Source organism: Patagioenas fasciata, chromosome 30 (assembly GCF_037038585.1).
Source record: "Patagioenas fasciata isolate bPatFas1 chromosome 30, bPatFas1.hap1, whole genome shotgun sequence".
In the NCBI taxonomy this organism is placed as follows: Eukaryota; Metazoa; Chordata; class Aves; order Columbiformes; family Columbidae; genus Patagioenas; species Patagioenas fasciata.
This window is the reverse complement of record NC_092549.1, coordinates 1,767,451-1,785,873: the sequence shown is the minus strand read 5'-3', so window position 1 is coordinate 1,785,873 and position 18,423 is coordinate 1,767,451.

Here is an 18,423-nt window from a genome sequence, read left to right as displayed (position 1 = left end):
CCCTGGGAAGGGCCAGCAGTTTCCGGGATGATTTTCTGCCTGAAAGGACAAGAAATACTCAGCAGGGAGACACAGGAGGAGAGCAGGTCCATGCGAGAAGGGGGCAGGAAAAGAGGCTTCGAGGAGCAAACACAGCGGAGAAGGACACTCGGAGCAGCGTGTGTTGGTAATTCTCCCAACCTTTGTTTTACTGCGTCTTGGTGCTCCTACCTCCAGAATAAGCTCAGGGGACCTCATGTAATCCATCAATGGCAGGGAATACACAAAGATTTTGGCTTGGGCATTCCGGAGGGACGGAGAAGTCTTTGAATAAATGATAGTAGCCCCTGGAAATTAAAACATGAGCATGATCATCAGGCAGTGTCAGGAGGAATATTGCACCGTTGGCTTGGAAAAGGCTTCTCAGTTGTCATCCATGTCCTACAGTGGGTTCTCCTCTTTCTTACTGACTTGGCCCCTCTGGAACACACAGCAGGGAGTCATCAAACAGTCGTATGGGGCCGTGGAAATAGGCAAGACTGTGAACCAGCCTTTCTGTGCTTTCCATGGGGTCTGCCCCGTTACAGGCTCTATCAGTGGGGGCGCTTTTACGGCACCAGGTGACACTTGATTTCTCGCTTCTTCCACCCCTGGGCATGTTCCAATGCCCATCTTGTCAATCTGGACAGGAAGCAGTTTGGAACTGGTTTGTTTGTACAATGTCACTGCATCTGCTGATTTGAGGGCATAAACAGGCATCAGGACCTGGATTTCCTCCAGCTTCTCCAGGGCTTCATTGATGATCTCCTGAACAGCCTGGGAAGGAACACAAAGGAGAGCGCCTGTTGGAAGGAAAATGACCAGGGCAGGCAGCTCCCGTCAAGGCCAGCCAAGGTGAAGGGGACAAGGCCATCTCAGATGGAAGGAACGCCCACATTGCCTGGAAGCCTCCCAGGTTTGCTCTGCTCTGATTGACGGGATCAGAAAGGGGGGGCTGCTCACTCCAGTGCTCTGAATGCTGGAGCTGCGGGAAGGGGCTTTTCATGTGGAGAGGCCCCAGGCCAGGCAGCACGGTCAGACAAGGCTTCTGGGCATGAGATAGGCCTGGCTTAACTCTGCACTGCTGAGACCATTCTTTCTTTCCAGTCCTCCCTTGAGGAGGACCCGAGATCTGGACGCAGAGGAAGGTTCGACTCAGACAGCTGTCATTCCCGTCACGCTCTCTCTTCCCCATAAGGAAGTGTGGAGCAACAGGAAAAGGAAGCGTGGCCATGGCAGCACTTGTTCCAGCAGCACCAGCCTGTTGGCTGTGACAGGGAATGGAGCAGGATACGTGCTGGAGGGAGGATAAAACCCCTGAGCAGATCCTTCTGCCTTGTGCCCTTACCCGTCCGGTAAAGCCTGGGAGCTTTGCCTGCTTCAGTCCTTCCTGCAGAGCCCGCTCAGCCACATCCTTTGTGCTCCAGCGCAAGTGATAAAGCTGTTGCTGGAGCTTATGGAGCTGTTCTGGCAGTGGCAGGGTTTCACTCAGGTCTGCAGTGGTCCAGGGGGTTAAGGCGCCAAGTCGTCCCACATGGTAAACACCTGTCAGACACACACCAGAGCTTAGAACCTGGTCTAAGGCTGGGCTATGCCTCGGGCTGCCCACTCCCCTTTCAGTGTCTCTCCCAAGTGCCATAGTTGTCTCTCCTCTTGTTGTCTTTGACAGTGGCCACCATGGCGTACGGGCTCCGCAATAGATGGACGTTCCCTGCCCTGGACTGTGCTCCTTGTCCTGCAGAAGATTCTCAGCCCCTGGGGCAGGAGAGCTCAGCCACGACCTCTCCCTGGGCTGAAGAGAACTGGCTCAGCCCTCCTGGGGAAGGCAACTCAGCCCTTCCTCACCCACACCCGTCCCGCTGGAGCAGGGACTGGCACAGCGCTGCCGGGGACTTCTGCTCTTAGCTGAGCTCCTCTGCTCAGAGCGGCGGAAGCAGAACAGGACAGGATGGAGCCCCAAGTACCTCCTAAAGCACCGTCCTTAGGTCGGAGCTCTGCATAGAGTCACCGAAAGAGAAGAGACCAAGGAGCAGCACCAGGGTCGTTGCCTTCAGCGCCTTCATCTTGCTGCAGAGCAGATAAAGAAAAGGCTGGTGAAGCTGGCGGTTCCCGTGCAGATCAGCAGCAGACTGGAGAGCAGCACAGGGACTGCAGCCCTTGAGCCTGGCGTTCCTGCCGTGTGCATTGGCTTGGTCCTGCACCAGCTCGAGTCACTGCTGGAGTTGTCACCAGCTGCACCAGTGGGGGATTTGTCATGGCAGCAATTGTTTCGTTAGGGACAAAGGGCTCAAGATTGACTCTGGACTAAGAGCAGGAGCTGCAACAAGAGCTGTGGCCACACTTCCCATCTGTGGGGCTGGAGAGGGGTTCTTCGAAAAAGGAAGGGACACAACAAACGCCTGTTTCTCCTGCCCAGCATCCGATCGGCACTTGTGCTGATCCTGTTCTCCTCCCTCTCAAGAGAAGGTTCAGCCTGTGCCCCTACAGTTCAACAGCTGCCAGGCGGGGGGTCTGTGTCTCCCCTCTCGCAGCGTTTCTTTAGCAACCGGGTTATCTCTGGTCCTTCTCTTGGCAGAACTGCAGACAAATGCAGACTGGGGAAAGAGGGAGGGAGGGCTGAATGTCAATGGGTGCTGGCAAGCAACGGGCAACCATGGAAATGCCAAAGAAACACTCTGTTGGCTGGGCCCTGCTGCCCTGAACCTGATCTGCCAAGACACAGCACACACCGCTCTGCAGGGTGGAAGTTCCTCTTGCCTGTTCCAGAAGGCTCTCAAAGGCTCACACCGTACACTTCATCAGGAATAAACCATCCCCTTTTGTTCTCCCAGAGAACTCCTTGCACCCCTCAGAGGGTCTTGAGCCCCTTTCCTAAGGCAGAGCCCTGGTGAGGAGCTGACCAGGTTTCCCAAGGAATCCTCCTCTGTCAGGAACACAAGTCAGACCCACGGCCAACAGAGGACACGCTGGTGTCCTTCTGGTCCCAGTGGAGAGGAAATCCAAACAGGCTCAGGGACAGAACCCAGTACAGGACTGTGCAGAGCACAGTACAGGACTGAGCTGAGCTCTCACAATTACTACGGCAGGCTGTATCTGGGCCACCCCCTGGGACTCTCTGTCCCATCCAAAATGGACCTGTCCCTCATTCTGCAGAGATCAAAGGCTTTCTGGGCCCAGCCCTCGTGTTCATGAAGAGACTGAAAGGCGGCTGCTGCCTTCCAGCAGCTCCAGACCCAGCTCTCAGGCTGCCCTCGTGTTCCTCTCCTGTCCACCCTCCACCCACCCCAGCTGACGAGGTGGAAAATACACCTGGGGAAAGGGGAGGAGGATTTTTCAAACATACCCGTTCAGAAATTCAACGTTCTCTGTGTGTCCCTTGGTACCTGCTGAGGTGCAGGTAACAAGCATCTTTCCCACTCAGGAGTGAGGAGCCCAAGGCGCTTTAATGACCCCTCTGGTGGGTTTGGTGCTGAGTCCATGAACTTTAGACCTTGGAGGAAGTCGTTGAAACCTCTCAAGAAGTCAAAATCGGATTCAAACTCCAAAATTTCTTATAATGTTAATGGGTCCCATTGGGGACACTATTGAGGAAATGACCCCAGGGTCTGGTTAGAGAAGAAAAGTGGAAGTAGAGATGAAAGGTCAGGAAAAGTAAGGTGAAGGTCTCTCTGAAGATCAGTAAACCTGGATATTTTTCATTAATCAAAGGTCCAAGCCCTGACCCCTAACCCTGGGAAGTCAGATCCTGTCCCTCCAACATTGCTCAGGGCCCTTCCTGGGACAGTGTGATGTGGGGCTGGGCAAGGCCAAGGGCAGGACTATGGTCCCACACCTCCCAGATTCCTGGGTAGGGACAAGGAGGCCATGAGGCCCCTGTGCTGGAAGGACAAGGTGTCTCCTCACAGGCATCAGAGGTGGAGACAACAGCCATAGCCAAGGGGAGAAGGAGCTCAGGTCTGGCGGGGCTTTCAGCCTCTTTACATCCCTTGATCACCTCCACCACAGCCTGTCCTGTGCTGTGGCATCCCCTGCACCTCTTTCCCTGCAGGCTGCAGACATCCCCCCTGCTGCCCCACCTTGCTCTTGTCTGAGCATCTTCCTTCCTTTGCTGAGATCTCTCCATCCTCCCCAGCTGTTCCGTGAAGCACAAAGCCTTGGGCTGATGCAGACTCCCTCTGCTGACCTGCTCCACCACAGCACTGCCCTTCCAGTCACATTCCTTTCTGCTCATGGCCAGCCTGGACCTCCCCAGCTGCACTTTGTGCCATTATTTCATTCTCATGCTCTTTCCCACTACGAAGAAAACCTCCACCACCTCTGAAACCACCCTTCAAGCACTCTCAGGCTACTCCTGCACTGCTGCAGCCTCCCCAGCGCTGCTGGGCCAGAGCAGCCCAGGTCCCTCAGCATCCCACACCATGTGCACAAGGTGCTGAACCTGCCTTGGCAGAGCCCTGCACTCTCCAGTTCCTCCCTGCTTCTCCAAACTGGGAAGCCGCACACTGGCACACCCCCGTGTGTGTGGGGTCACACCAGTGCTGAACCGAATGGGATGAGGACTCCAGGTGTCTGGGTCCCCACGCTCCTCCGCATGCAGCCCCGTGTGCAGCTGCCTTGTTCATGGTGAGCGTCCACCACGGGCTTGTGTGGGGACCTTGGAGTGCCCAGGCCCTTCTCCTCAGGGTCACCGCTCAGCGTGTCTGGTTCTGGTCTGTCCTGATGGATGGGGTTGTTGTTCTGGCCTGATGCAGAACTGTCCACTTGTCCTTGTAAAACTTAAGACCTTTCTGATAGCTGAATTTCAGAATTTCTCAAGGTCTGGCCTCTCCCTGTACTCAAGATCCATTTGCTCATTTGTTAATGTTTGCATGCAGATGGTTTAAGCTGATGAACATATCTCTCCAAAGATAACAACATGAGGAGAAACAGTGGGTGTCTGATACTCATATTTCCAGAGTTCTGGAGTCAGAATGGAAGTTTCCCTTCATGTAGGAGAGCAGCAGGAATGCGTGGAGTTCTGCCTGGGGACAGACAATGTCAGCTGAAGGTTGAGGAGTCAGCATGAGAGGGCAGAACAACATGGGCAGGGTTGTGGTGACTGGACATCAGATGCAGGCTCACTGATGAGGAAGAGGAATTAGATGAGGCCTCCTTCAGACAAATGAAAGATGTCTCATGTTTCCAGTACATGCCCTCGTGGCAGACCTAAGATATCTCAGCATTTTTAATGTACCAACCATCCAGGAGGGTTTTGGAGCTCATTGACAGCATCATCCTGACACGGGTGATTGAGGAGTCAGTGGGGTGAGATGCCCCCTGGGACTTCACACTTGCAAACTAGAAGGAGTTGGTCAGGGATGGAACATTCAGGGATGGGAAAGTGGAGTTGAGGCTCCTGGAAGATGATAACAAAGGAGAGCAAGCTTTGGCCTGCTGAGGGACCTGCTCGGGTCCTATGGGATATGACCTTGTTGCCTGCAGTGCTTTTCTCTCACATTTCCTCCCTCCTCTCTCCCACCTGCTGTTGTGCAGCGTTTTTTACCCTTTCTCAAATACAATATCCCAGAGGTGCTGCCAGCATCACTGAGTGGCTCAGGTTTGGCAAGGAGTGGGTCCATCTTGGAGCAGCTGAAATCGGCTTTGTCTGATGTCACTCAAACTCCTGTTGACTTCTCAGAGAGGTGAAAACCACAGCACAACCACGCCCACTCCAGCCTTTACCATGTAAACCCAGTACAGAGTGATAACTTGTTGGGTGTTACAAACTACTTGATCATGGAGAAGAAATGGAAAAGATCTTCTGTCAGCAACCTGAGGAAATGTCCAGTCAATGAGCAGGTTCCTATGGGGAACTGTAATTGCCCTGACGTTCACTGGCCAGGCAAAGCGGTGGGTACCCACAGTCCAGAGGATCTTGGGCCAACTTCTTAACATGTCAGCCTGGATCGCCAATGAGGGTGATGCTCACCTGGGTCTGGAAATGGCAAACAAGGAAACCCTGGTAAGGGATGTGAACATCGGTGTCCACCTTGGCTGTTGTGACCAGGAAACAGTGGGGTCCCAGGCACCAGAGGGGAGGGAGGAAGGCCAGCAGCAGAGCACAGAGAAGAAGAGACCTCCTCTGGTGGGCTCCAGAGGAGAAGACTTTGAGATAATTGGGGGTCTGATAGAGTTGGTGCCATGGTAAGCAGCTCTGAATTGTGAAGGAGCTCAGGAAATCTGAGAAGCCTGACAGAATGGCCTGCTCCAAGCACAAAAATTACTTCTCCAAGTACCCATGAAAAGAAGCATTTATCTTATAAGGTTGCTCATCTGAACTGATGGAGCTCCAGGGCAGAATGGCAGCACACAGGAGGTGCAAGCAGTGGGGAACTGCAAAGGAGGAATTTAGAAACCTTGGCCATGGATGTGGGGATGATGCCAAAGCTCCCCTGGACTTGATCCTTGAAGGAGAGGCTGAGGGCAGCAAGATGAGCTGAGACTGCTTCATATGCAGTAAAAGAATAGACAGGGCGATCGTGGGCCTGCTGCTGAACTTCATAAGAGTAGAATCAGACAGGACTGAGGTTCTTCATGGCTTCTTTGCCTCCATCTTCACCAACAATGTCTCCCAGGTCTCTGTTCCTGATAGCAGGATTCTGGAGAACACCCAGCAGTGGATGGGGTTCAAGTCAGGGGTGACTTGAGCAAATTCAGACACCATTACAGAAAAGGAGATGGGTCATTTGACCATCTCTCTGACCAAAATTGTGGCTCTGCTGTGGCACCTGAGATTCTCAGGAACACCCACCTCTTGGTCCAGAGGAGTGTGACTCCTCTTGAGGTGTCCTGGCCTATCTCCTCACTCATGTAGTGATTTAAGCATCTACTTTTCTGACATATTGTTGTGTCTTCATCAGGAGGTACCTGTGGCAGATGCACACACATCTCCCCCCGCCACCCTGCACCCCTCCTACAATGGGGGTGACACCTTATTTTGTTTTGACCCCAGACCCCATTGCCCAGGGTCGTTAAGAGAGAGAAGGAATGGTGGTGCAGAAACGCCAAGGAGCCACTGGGCACCCACAGCCAGAGTGGGGTGCTTAGAAGCTTCTGGAATGCCCACAGTCAGATCTGACCAGGTTTAAAAATGGGACCCCTCCCGCCAAGGTTTTGCCCCCCCCGTTGTGTGGACCTCTCAGAGCTCGGGCCAAATGCTGCTGCCGAGAGCCCTCCCAGGACAGGGACGCCGTTTTCCTCATCTCCACATGTAGGTGAGTGAAATAATTCCGTGCCACTTGGGCGGGTGCTTATTCTGTGCTTAAATATAAGCACGTGTATTTTCTTTACTAATTGCTTGCCAGATTCAGGCAAGTGTGTACTTTTCCCGGAACCAGGGACGGCTCTGGCATTGTTTTAGGTGGGCCACGTGTATGCACACTGTGGATCTCCAGTGTTGTTATTTGCTGCACCTTAGTAATTACCTCGACTGATACTCAAACCTGTATTTATGTCACTATTGGAGAGCTAAAACCCCGTTTTCCACTGGTTAATCTGGTGCACCTTCTTTACCGAATAAAAGTTGGTTTTGGACCCTGTTGTCCACCTAAACTAACTTCGGGGTGCTCTGTGACAATACTCCAGAAAACAAGAGCTAAAGATTGCCGATACCACCTCTTCTGGAAATGGGGATAAGGGAAAGGGGGGAGGGAAATAGAAGAAATACTGGTTTATTGATATTTATTATTGAAATGCTTTCTGTTTGGCTATTCCCAAAATCTCTTTAATCAACACCAGACTTGAAGACTGTAGGAAAATGCTGCAGAGAGCCCTGACTTGTGAGGGCATTTTGGATGTTACTGAGCCCTCTGCTGCCATGATCCTGAACTGCAGCTACTGAAAGAGTGAACAAATATCTAATGAAGCGAAAGGCAGAAACAAACCCCAAGTTTCTAAGGGTGTTTGGGACCCCATCAACGGCCATCACTGACACAGCTGTGAAGGAAACAACCAGTCCAGGTCCCTGTCCCTGGGGACTGGTGAAGCAAAATCCTGGAGACAGTGGTCAGAGGTGGTAAAGACGATGTGGAGGTGGCTCTGGTGCCACGTCAGCCCTTCGTGTTTGTTCATCATCAGAATGGCCAAACCCTGACCCCCAGGGCCTGGCAAAGGAGACCCTTTCAGTCAAATATTTCTCAAAGCTCCACTGATACATGGAACTAACAATTCACTAATTAACTCTTAAAGAACTAACACTTGAAGAACTAAAGAGCTAACATTTACAGAGCTAACCCTTAACCCACATCACTATTGCCTGGCCTTGCTTACCTTTGCGTAACTTCTGTACAAGAAACAGGAGTTCACTGACGCCTTGCAAAGATAAAAAAACTTGGGTGCATCCCTGGTGCATCCTCGGGTGAACTAGAGAACAGAAGCATGGGCACAGGACAGGAGATACACCAGTTTAACCAACTCAGCAGTCTGAGACCAAACCAACTCATCACACTGGACCAAAGGTGACCGTGTACAGAGAAAGAGGACCCGGGGTCACGATCACTGTGCAGCTGCAACCAGGAGGAGCCAGAGGTGGAGACTCTGGAAATGGTCTCCTGAACTCCTTGCAATAAGAACCGCCTTCTCGGGGACACGTTATGAATATGTATAGGCGTTCCTAAAACTGTCATGAATATGTAACACTTCACTGCATTTAACCAAGCTCACAGCTACTGTAAATTTACACATGTATTAGATTAATTGATTCCCTGTGTGTCCAGCGCCCTAAATAAATAAATACATACCTTCCTTACAACCTCAAGGTCATCCTTACAACCTGTAAGGTCATTTCCGTGCCTCAACACTAATGGGATGGAATACTCTTTTTGATCAGTCTGGGTGCGGTCTGTCAGGCTCTGCCCCAACCATGTCCCCCTTCCTTGATGCCTCACACCTGTGGGCAGAGCTCAGAACATCCTTGTCTCTTAAACTAGAGCAATTAAAAACATTAACTCTAATCTGGGATGTTATCTCTTGTTTCTCAATCTATGTCCAAATAATGAGCATATTCGCTATGGAAAAGAAAGGTTTCTAACTGCTTGAAGAAAATTAACCCATTTTCAGTCAAACCTTTCAGAGCGTATTTTTTTTCCTGAGATCATTCCTCCAAGGCCTGTTTGGAGCTGCAGGGACAGTTCCTGTGTGCATGGAAGGAGGGGAAACGTGTCCAGCATGGCAGCACTGCCAGGGAGCACCAGCGCTTGTTCTTCCAGAGCTGTTCTCGTTCCACTCCCCCACTCTCCTTCTCATCCCTTGTGTTGGTGCAAGGCCTGAGTGCTCTGGCAGCTTGGTCCCCGTCCTGCTGTGTGTCAGTGCTGTGAGCGCAGGCAGGGACAGGCAATGGGCACTGCTGTGACAGAGCTGGACTCCATCACAGGATTTCCATAAAGAAAGGTGATCTCCTATGGGCAGGGCCTGAAGGTTTAGCTCTTCTTACAAAGTTTTCCCTCAAGGACACGCCCAAGAAAGTGGCCACAGATAAAACACCATTGTGCAGCTGAACAGTGTGTGTGTGCAGGGCTGGCACACAGCAGTGTCCTCTGACACCCAGGCCTCCTGCCAGAGACCTGCAGGACCAGCAGAGCGGGGTCTGGGCTGTGCCCGAGAGCACTGAGCACCCTGCAGAAGGTGCCCCAAAGCCGTCATCATGGACTTGCTCCTCACAGCCATGATTTGCAGCCCTGGCCTCTCACCCCAGCTCAGGGAGGCTGTTTTTCCCTCCACAGAGGGACACTGAGTGAGCAGTTCAGCAGCCCATGTTTGCATTGCAGAGGTCAGATGTGAGCAAGCACATCAGGTATTCAAGATTAATTGAACTCAAATGAGCACAAACGCCATCAGCTGTTCCTGGGGGTTCCATGAAGGCCTGTGGGACAGACAGCATCTCAAGGTCACTTCATGTTGGGAGTAACATCCCATTGTTAACTGCATGAATACAGCACTGGGATCTTCTTCCTTGAACCAATGTCCCCGTGTCCATTCCTCATGACACGGGACATCTCAGATGACTGCAGAGCAGGTGACACACCACAGGGCTGAGGTGCCTCCCATCCTTTGGGAGTGGCAACAGGAGGCCAGAGGGACACTGTGACTCCTGCCTCTGTGTGTAAAAGGGACAGACTCTGTCTCTGAGTATCTGTGGGTGCATAAGGAGTCCTGAGATCTGCTCAGATACAGATGCCTGATGGAACCCTGGCATTTCTGTGTGTGACTGCAGGAACAAACCTCAGTGGCCCAGTGAGATTCATCTCAGCTGCTGGGACAGGCTCATTGCCAGTGCTCCTGTCTGCTACAACACCCTTGCCCATGATTCTGGATTGTGCTCTCAAAAGTGACAGCAGAATCAGAGAAGTTCTGAGGTCCTTGGAAAAGGAAGATGTCAAGCTCATCTCCAGGAATGGCAGGAATGAGAATTTGAAGAATTACGGGCTGGTCAGCCTACCTCCGTCCCTGGGAAGGGGATAGGATGCGTCTTCCTTCACCAGTCTCCAGGCACCTGAAGGACAAAGAAGGGATTGCTGAACCAAATGAGTCCCAAGGTATGCTCTGAGCCCATTCCAGAGCTTTAGACCCCCAGGAAAGAGCTCAGTGACATTGCAGCCCATCCAGTTGCATCTGTGTCCCTCACTGAGCAGCACAACCAGTGTGGAGTCACCCCAGGGTTCTGCAGCCAACCTGCTCTGCAGAGCATCAGAGCCAGGGAGCACAGGGAAGGGGCCAGGAGCACCAGAGCAGATCAGAGGAGGGATGAGGGAGATCAGACAGGAGCTGACCTGGTCTGGAAATGGCCCTGGAGAGAAAAATGCTGGTGTTCAGCTGCCCAAGATTATACCCAGAGTTTAGGGTCCAGGGCCAGAAGTCCTTGCTGTCCCGGTTCTTCACCAGGCCTGGGAAGTAGCTGGAGAAGGATTGGTGTCCCCCACTTGCCATCCCTTAGTGCATCATCCCTCGTGAAGAGTGGCATGGAAAGCAAGTCTGGGACCCTGTGTCAGGACTTGCACTGAAGAAAGTATTCACCCAGGAGCCACATCATTTTGCTCTGGTACTTCAGTCCTGGTGCTCATCACATGTCCTTAAGACAAACTTATGCACCCCTCTTGTCAACCTTACCCCAAAAGTCACTTCTAGACAAAGCTCCTGAGCTGGGGCCGAGCTGGAGAACTGAGGTCCCGCTATGATGAGAGGAAGGACAAGGCCTGTCCTGGGTCCTCTAAAGGGCTGGCAGCCTCTGCCATCTCCACCAGAAAAAGCAGCATGCAGGATCTGTAGACCATCCCCATGCCCATTGGAGGCCCTTAGGAAGAGTTCCTCCCTCCAAATATCCAGACCAGCTTGTTGCTGCATGAAGAACCAGGAGAAACTGCCCCAGGACCCTCATTCCAGACCCTATCTCCTCCACCCCATACAGGCAGTGATCTCCCCCTTGTCACTGAGGTGGTTCCATGGACCCAAGAGACACCTGTGGGGAGGAGATGTTGGGTAGGGATAGGATATCCTTCAGTGGTGCTAAACAGGAGTATGACCATGAGCACATTGGGTTGCACTGAGAGGAGCGTGGCCACCCAGACAAGGGCAGTTATTGTCCATCTTGACTCAGCACTGGTGTGGTCACATCTGGAGCGGTGTGTCCCAGTGTGAGCTTCCCCATTCTGGAGGAACATAGAGGAGCTGTCATGTGGTCAGAGAAGGTCTCCATCATGTGTGGAGATGCTGAGACAGCCAAACATTGTTAGCCTGGGGAAGGGGAGGCTGAGGAAATGTGCTGTTTTTACTGAACTGATGTCGCGGTTGAGACGGACAAACGACATGGACCAAGTTCTTCCAAGATGAAAGTAATAGATGCCATTTATTGCTACAAGTGCATTTTTATACAACTCTACCAGTTCATGTGTCTTTTCACTATTGGTTACAAGTTACAGCATTGGTAAACTTTGCTATCATTCATGTTATTCTTCTATCCCCTTCTCTCTCACGGGGACATCTCTCCTCTCTCACGGGTACTCCTTTACTCCCATCCTTCTCAAGGGCAAACCTTAATATCTTCAAGGCTGATCTCTACCCCCATACTTTTTGTCAAGGATTCCACAGACCCGCTGCAGTTTCCCACAAACTGAGTTAATTTTCTCCATGAATTTTGAACCTCTCTCCTTCATAGATAGTACGGTTTTGTTGCCCAGATGAGATAACGCTGTTTCTTCCCTGGGATAGAGTTAATTTTGTCTTTTAGCAGCTTTACAGTGTTTAGCACCTCGTATGAAGGGAATGTCAGAACTCACTGATGTTTTGGCTATTATCAGGGAAACCAAGGACTTCTTTGGCCATCCAGCTGCAGATGCAAATTAGCAGTGGGGGGAGACAGACAGGACAGCACGTGGGTCGACATGCAGGCTGATCAATGAAATATTCCCTATGATTAGCATCATGCTCAGTCTAAGGCTGGAGCCGGCTTTTACTGCTTGTTACATCCATTATTTTGGGTTTTCCAGCTAGTTAGGTGAGTTCCATTCAGAAGTTTCATTCTGTCAGGAGTTCAATGTCAGTTCAGCCTTTTGCTGTTCTGCCATTCTGCAGTTGGCCTTTGGGCCTTTCTGCCAGTTGCCCTTTTGCTCTCTCTTGCTGGGATGGGCTGTTCAGGACCAAGGTGCTCCCTTCTGCAGGACTGGCTGCTCCATGTGACTGGAGTTACATGGGGGATTGCACTGAGTATATTTTCTTAATTTAATTTACCTTGTCTATTGTCAGCGAAACCAAGCACTTCTTTGGAGTCCAGCTACAGGTGTGAACTGGCTAGGAAGGAGTATAAACAGGACAGCATCTTGATTGACATCCAGGTCAATCAACAAGCTATTCTCTACCATTAGTGTCATGCTATGTATAAAGCTGGAGATGCTTTTTCCTGCCAGTTAGTTTTGGTTTTCCGGCTCCTTTGATTAGCTCTGTTTGGAAGTTCCTTTCTATTGGGAGCTCTGTGTTAGTTCAGTTTTATGATGTTTTCTGTTTTCCAGTTGGCCCTTGGGCCTCTCTGCCTTTTGCACTTTTACTTCCTCTTGCTGGGATCAGCTGTTCAGGATAAGGGTGCTCTCTTCTTTTGGGCTGTCTGTTCAGCACAACTGGAGTGATGTGGGGGATTGCACTGAGTATCATATATTTTACTTTATGCAGTAGTGTATTAGTTTTGTTGTCTTTTTTTTTTTTTTTTCCAAACCCCCAAGTTTCTCCCTTCCCTTTCTGTTCTCTCCCTTATCCCACTTGGGGACTGGGAGCAGGATGTGAGCAACTATCATGGTCTTAGTTGATGGTTGTGGTAAAACCATGACAAGAAAGAGTAGTAGTAGTTTCAGAAATGTTGAAAATCCCTTTCCAAGATGATGGCACTTTTTGGGGTTTTTTGGTAGAGGGAAACAACATGAGAAAGGAAAACCATCAGAAACTGCAGCTATGGAGGTCCAGAGTGGAACTCAAGATAAAGAAATGTCATTCTAAGTGCAGTGGGGTAGATGTTCAGAAAGACTCTGGATCAGCCATTACTTTATGTTTCAAGGAACAGCGGGTGAGCATGGAGAGACAGCAGCACAGGTGGGGACACACTGGGGTGAGAACAAGGTGGGGAAGCTCATGGGGTGTCTGCAGCCCGTGGGGAAACAGCCACAGGCCTGGGACAGTGTAGGATGGACTGTGGTGGAGGTTGCCAAGAGTGAGCATGAATATCCTTGAACGATCCAAGGTCTTTGTCCGCTTGGCTACAGCTGATGCCTCCGCCAACGAGGCCTAAGAAAAGACACGATCGTCATGGCCATGGGGCTTCTTTGCCTCCTTGCACCCCTCCAGGGAGACAGGGAGGTATGGCACCGTTGTCCTTCACTTACATCACACTCCCCACAGCCCCAGGAAGAGCCCTGAGCCACACGTGAGGGACAGGATCTCCCTTCCTAGGGGCAGGGGCTCAAGGCTTGGCCATTGTCCTTCATCAAACAAATCAAGGATTTTCTCAGCATCAGAGCTGCTGCACTTTGCCTTTGCCTGATGCAATCACAGCCTCCAACTGTCTGCTCTAACGAGTCCCTGGGGAGGTTTTGTCAGTAACAGCCCTCAGTGGGGCCCATTAATGCTTCAAGGTACTTTGGAGTTTGCTTCTGACTTGGACTTCTTGAGCAGATTCTTCAGTCTGTGCTTGGTATCTGAGGTTCATGGACTCAGCAACAAATACGCCATGGGGCTCATTAAAACACAGAAAGCCCTAATGAGCCATGTTTCTTTCTGTAATATCGTTAAAATCTTCAAGACTTGTAGAACTAACTGGAGAGGTTTCAATGGGACACTCAGTGACGAAGATTTCTAAGAAGATCTCATAAAGGAGGGATTTTCTTTCCAGGGTATTTTCTGTCATTTTTCAGTGTACAGAAGAAGTGACAGCAGCATTCCACAATGGACACTGATCCCGAGGGTCTCCTGAAGACATCTGGACAGGCAGGAGAACAGTCCCTTGAGGCTGGACACTGTATGGACAACCTCGCTCCTCACCCCCCACCCCCAGTCTGCCGGTTCCCTCATTGGCCACCAGAGATTGCATCACTTTTCCTCACATCAGACTTCTCCACTCAGCTCTGCAGGAGATGCTGCAGCTCCTGTGCACCAGCTCCACCTGCTCTCCTGTGTAAACACTGCACAGTTTAATAAACAGCAAAACATTTTCCTCAACTGTGTGTGTAAGCTGGATCTGATGAGGTCCACCATCCACTAGGGACATCCACACAAGAACTGGTTTAGACAGAGAGATACGAAAGGATAGAAATAAACACAATTAATGTGTTGACTGCCATGTTAATTAGAGCTCTGAAGAATGGGGCAAGTTTGTAACTCCCTGAAGCTCTAAGCAGAAACCAGACAGTTGAGAGGAGCTGAATGACCAAAGAGTAAGTGGGGGAGAAACCTGAGAGGATTAGGAAGGCAAATGTCCAGACAGTGCTGGAAAGTTGTCCTTTGACATGGACATTGAATCAGGAGAGGTGGGAACTCCTGAATGATGATGGAGATGAAATGGAGTGTTGGTAACAGAAGTACCGGGGAAGACCAATATTTCTTCTCCTATCCTTTGTACACTTCCCCATAATTCACTTTTTGGCTTTTTTCTTTTAAATTTTAATATTTAAACAAACAAACAAAAAAACACCAAACAACTAAACAAATATCTCCAATCAAACAAACAAACCAAGCAAACAAAAGACACAAAAATCTCAAAAAAGCAAAACAAAAAAACCCCCAAACCAACTAAACAATAGCAACCAAAACCAAAATAGCAACAACAACAACAGAACAAACCACAAACAAAACAACAACAAAAAAGTGTGTGTTTCCAGGCAGACATCAGTCAGCAGGTGTCTCACCATGAACAGCCAGTGTCATTTCAGGGGCCCCAGTGTACCTGAGGTGCTGTCCTGGGATTGGCATCTATCACACAGGACCTGGGGAGACCAGAGCACCTTGCACTGCAGGTGGAGGCTGGGCAAGGTTTCCCGGGGCATCTACACTGGCACCAGGTGTTTGCGTCCCTGGAGCTGAAGACATTTGTGTCCTAAATCCATGCTGAGTTCTGAAAAACTCTTTCCTTTTCAAAGAAAAGTAACCCCCCTGCAAGGACTTTAAAATACATCAATAAATAAAGAAAGAAATAGATAGATAGAAAAAGAGTATGTTGACATCATCCTTTGTTTTCGATCTTTGTCTTCAGCTCTTGTTTTCATTGAGATTAACTGACATCTGATGGGCCTGCAGGCATGAAGCCAAGATCAATTTGTGTCTTGCATAGCGCCCCATGCCCTCTAAACCTTCCCTGCCCAGGACTCCTCGCACTTTCCCCAGAGCGAGTCACACTGAGGTGTTGGCTGGTTCACTGGCTGAGATGTTGGTTTAGATGGTCACCTACAGCACATGCAGATTGAGGCCCCAGAACTGTCTGCTCTGCTCCAGTTAGAAACAGTGCCCAACATCACAATGGGATCATAAGAGAACTGAGGTTTAAGGGACCTCAGGAGTTTGCAGTCCAACCTGTCACAAACTGGGTCACACCAAGGTGTTCAAGCCTTGATTCAATCCGAGTTTTAGCAGGACTAGAGGAGTGATCATCCCTTTGTACTCGGCACTGGTGAGGCTGCGCCTTGAATCCTGGGGTCAGTTTTAGGCCCCTCATGACAAAGAAGACATTGAGGCACTGGAAAGAGATGAGAGGAGGGTGACAAGGCTGGTGAAGGGTCTGGAGCACCAGTCTTATGAGGAGCGGTTGAGGGAACTGGGGCTGTTCAGCCTTGAGAAAAGGAGACTTATCGCTGTCTACAGCTACCTGAAAAGAGGTTTTGTCATGGTGGGTGTTGGTCCCTTCTCCCAAGTAGCAAGTGATAGGACAAGAGGAAATGGCCGCAAGTTGCACACGGGGAGGTTTAGATTGGATATTAGGAAAAAAATTCTTCAGGGAAAGGGTTTATAAGCAATGGAACAGACTGCCCAGTGAGGCTGTGGAGTCCCCATCACTGAAGGTGTTTAAAAGACTTATACATGAGGCTGTTAGGGACATGGTTTAGTGCCAGATTTAGGTTATGGTTGGAAACGATCTTAAGGGTCTCTTCCTAGCACAATTATTCTATGGTTCCATGATAAATCCTATTTGATATTTTCTTTCTCAGGGGACCACGCAACCTCCCTGAGAGCCAGGACTTTTCTGAGGTGTTTGAGAGATGTCTCACGGTCACACCAGCCAGTTCCACCAGCTCCTGTCTGCCCCTTCCTGCACCAAAAGTTTTCTCTATATTTCAACCTTCCAGGCAAGTTTCTGGGACACAGCAAATGCTGTCCAGGTCTTCTGGGCCTGTTCAGAAGAGAAGACCAGGCCGACATGTTGATGGGTTCTCTGTGCATCTAAATGTTTTCCTGACCATTTTTCTCGATGTCCCACTTCTGCCCAACCTTTCTGGTCCTTACGCTGTACATGAGGGGATTGAACAGGGATTTGAGGGATTCACTCCCCCACGACAGACCTTCCCTCATCTGCTCAGCCGGTCACCTTGTCATAGAAGGAGATCAGGTTGGTCAAGCAGCACCTGCCTTTCCTAAAGCCATGCTGATCGGGCCCAATTGCTCGTCTCGTATGTGTGACCTCACAGTCCCTTCCCAGCCATGTTCCTGCTGTTGGCCTGTCCCCTGCAGAGGCAGAAGTGACCTCACAGTGCCCTCCACAGCCATTGGCTTCCTACTGGACTATGAGTTCCTGAGACACAAGTGACCACATGGCATCGTACTCAGCCATCACCCTGCTTGTGGTCCAGTGTGGGAGCAGGTCAAACTAAGCTGCTTTCATCAAATGTATCCAATAGATTCCTATCAAGGGTTTGAGTGGAGAAACGTTCCTCAGAGGAGCTGCTGTATTTACTCTGGGGCATTTTACATCTCTGCTTCTGACTCTGATTTTTTTTTTTCTTCTTCCTCTGTCTATTCTGATCTGAAAGAGCTCTCCAAGGAAAAGATTCATGGAATCGTACAATAAAGCAGGTTGTAAGAGACCCCTGAACACCATCTCTGTCCCACTGACCTTTATGGCACCCCAAGGAATAGCTGACAGCGTTTGTGCTCCCTTGCTTCGTCTCACCACATGCACACAGTGGACATGTGTGTGTTTACATCTCATCTGCACAACAAAAACATGAGGTTTTGACCTCGTATTTCATAGAATCATAGAATGTCCTGAGTTAGAAGGACCCACAAGGATCATCGAGTCATACTCCTGTCCTTGCACAGGAAACCCCACAGTTCACACCGTGTGTCTGAGGACGTTGTCCGGTCTCTTCTTCAACACTGTCAGGTTTGGGCCGTGACACCTCCCTGGGGAGCCTGTTCCAGTGTCCAGTACCTCTGGGTGAAGAACCTTGTCCTCATGTCCAACCTAAACCTCCCCTGGTACGTATTCTTCCATTCCCTTGGATTCTGTCATTGGTCACCAGAGAGAAGAGATCAGTTCCTACCCTTCCTTCTCCACTTGTGAGGAAGCTGTTGCCATCATGAAGTCTTCTTTTAGTCTTTTCTTCAACTCTGACGGTGAGAAAACCCTTGGTTTTCTTTCTGAAGCAGAAAGGAGAAGCCATGACCTCCAGGTAATGGGAAGGGGGATCCTCTCCCTCACACATAGCTCAGGGCTCTTCCTGGGACTGTGGGATGTGGGTGTGCAAGGCCCAGGGAAGGACAACACTGGGACAACAACATCCAGCTTCCCCATGGGACTGCAAGGAGGCAATGAGGCTCCAGTGCCATGAGGACAACGTCTTCTCCTGGGCCTCAGTGTCAGAGACAACTGCCATGGCCAAGGCGACAGAGACCTGGGTTCTGCGG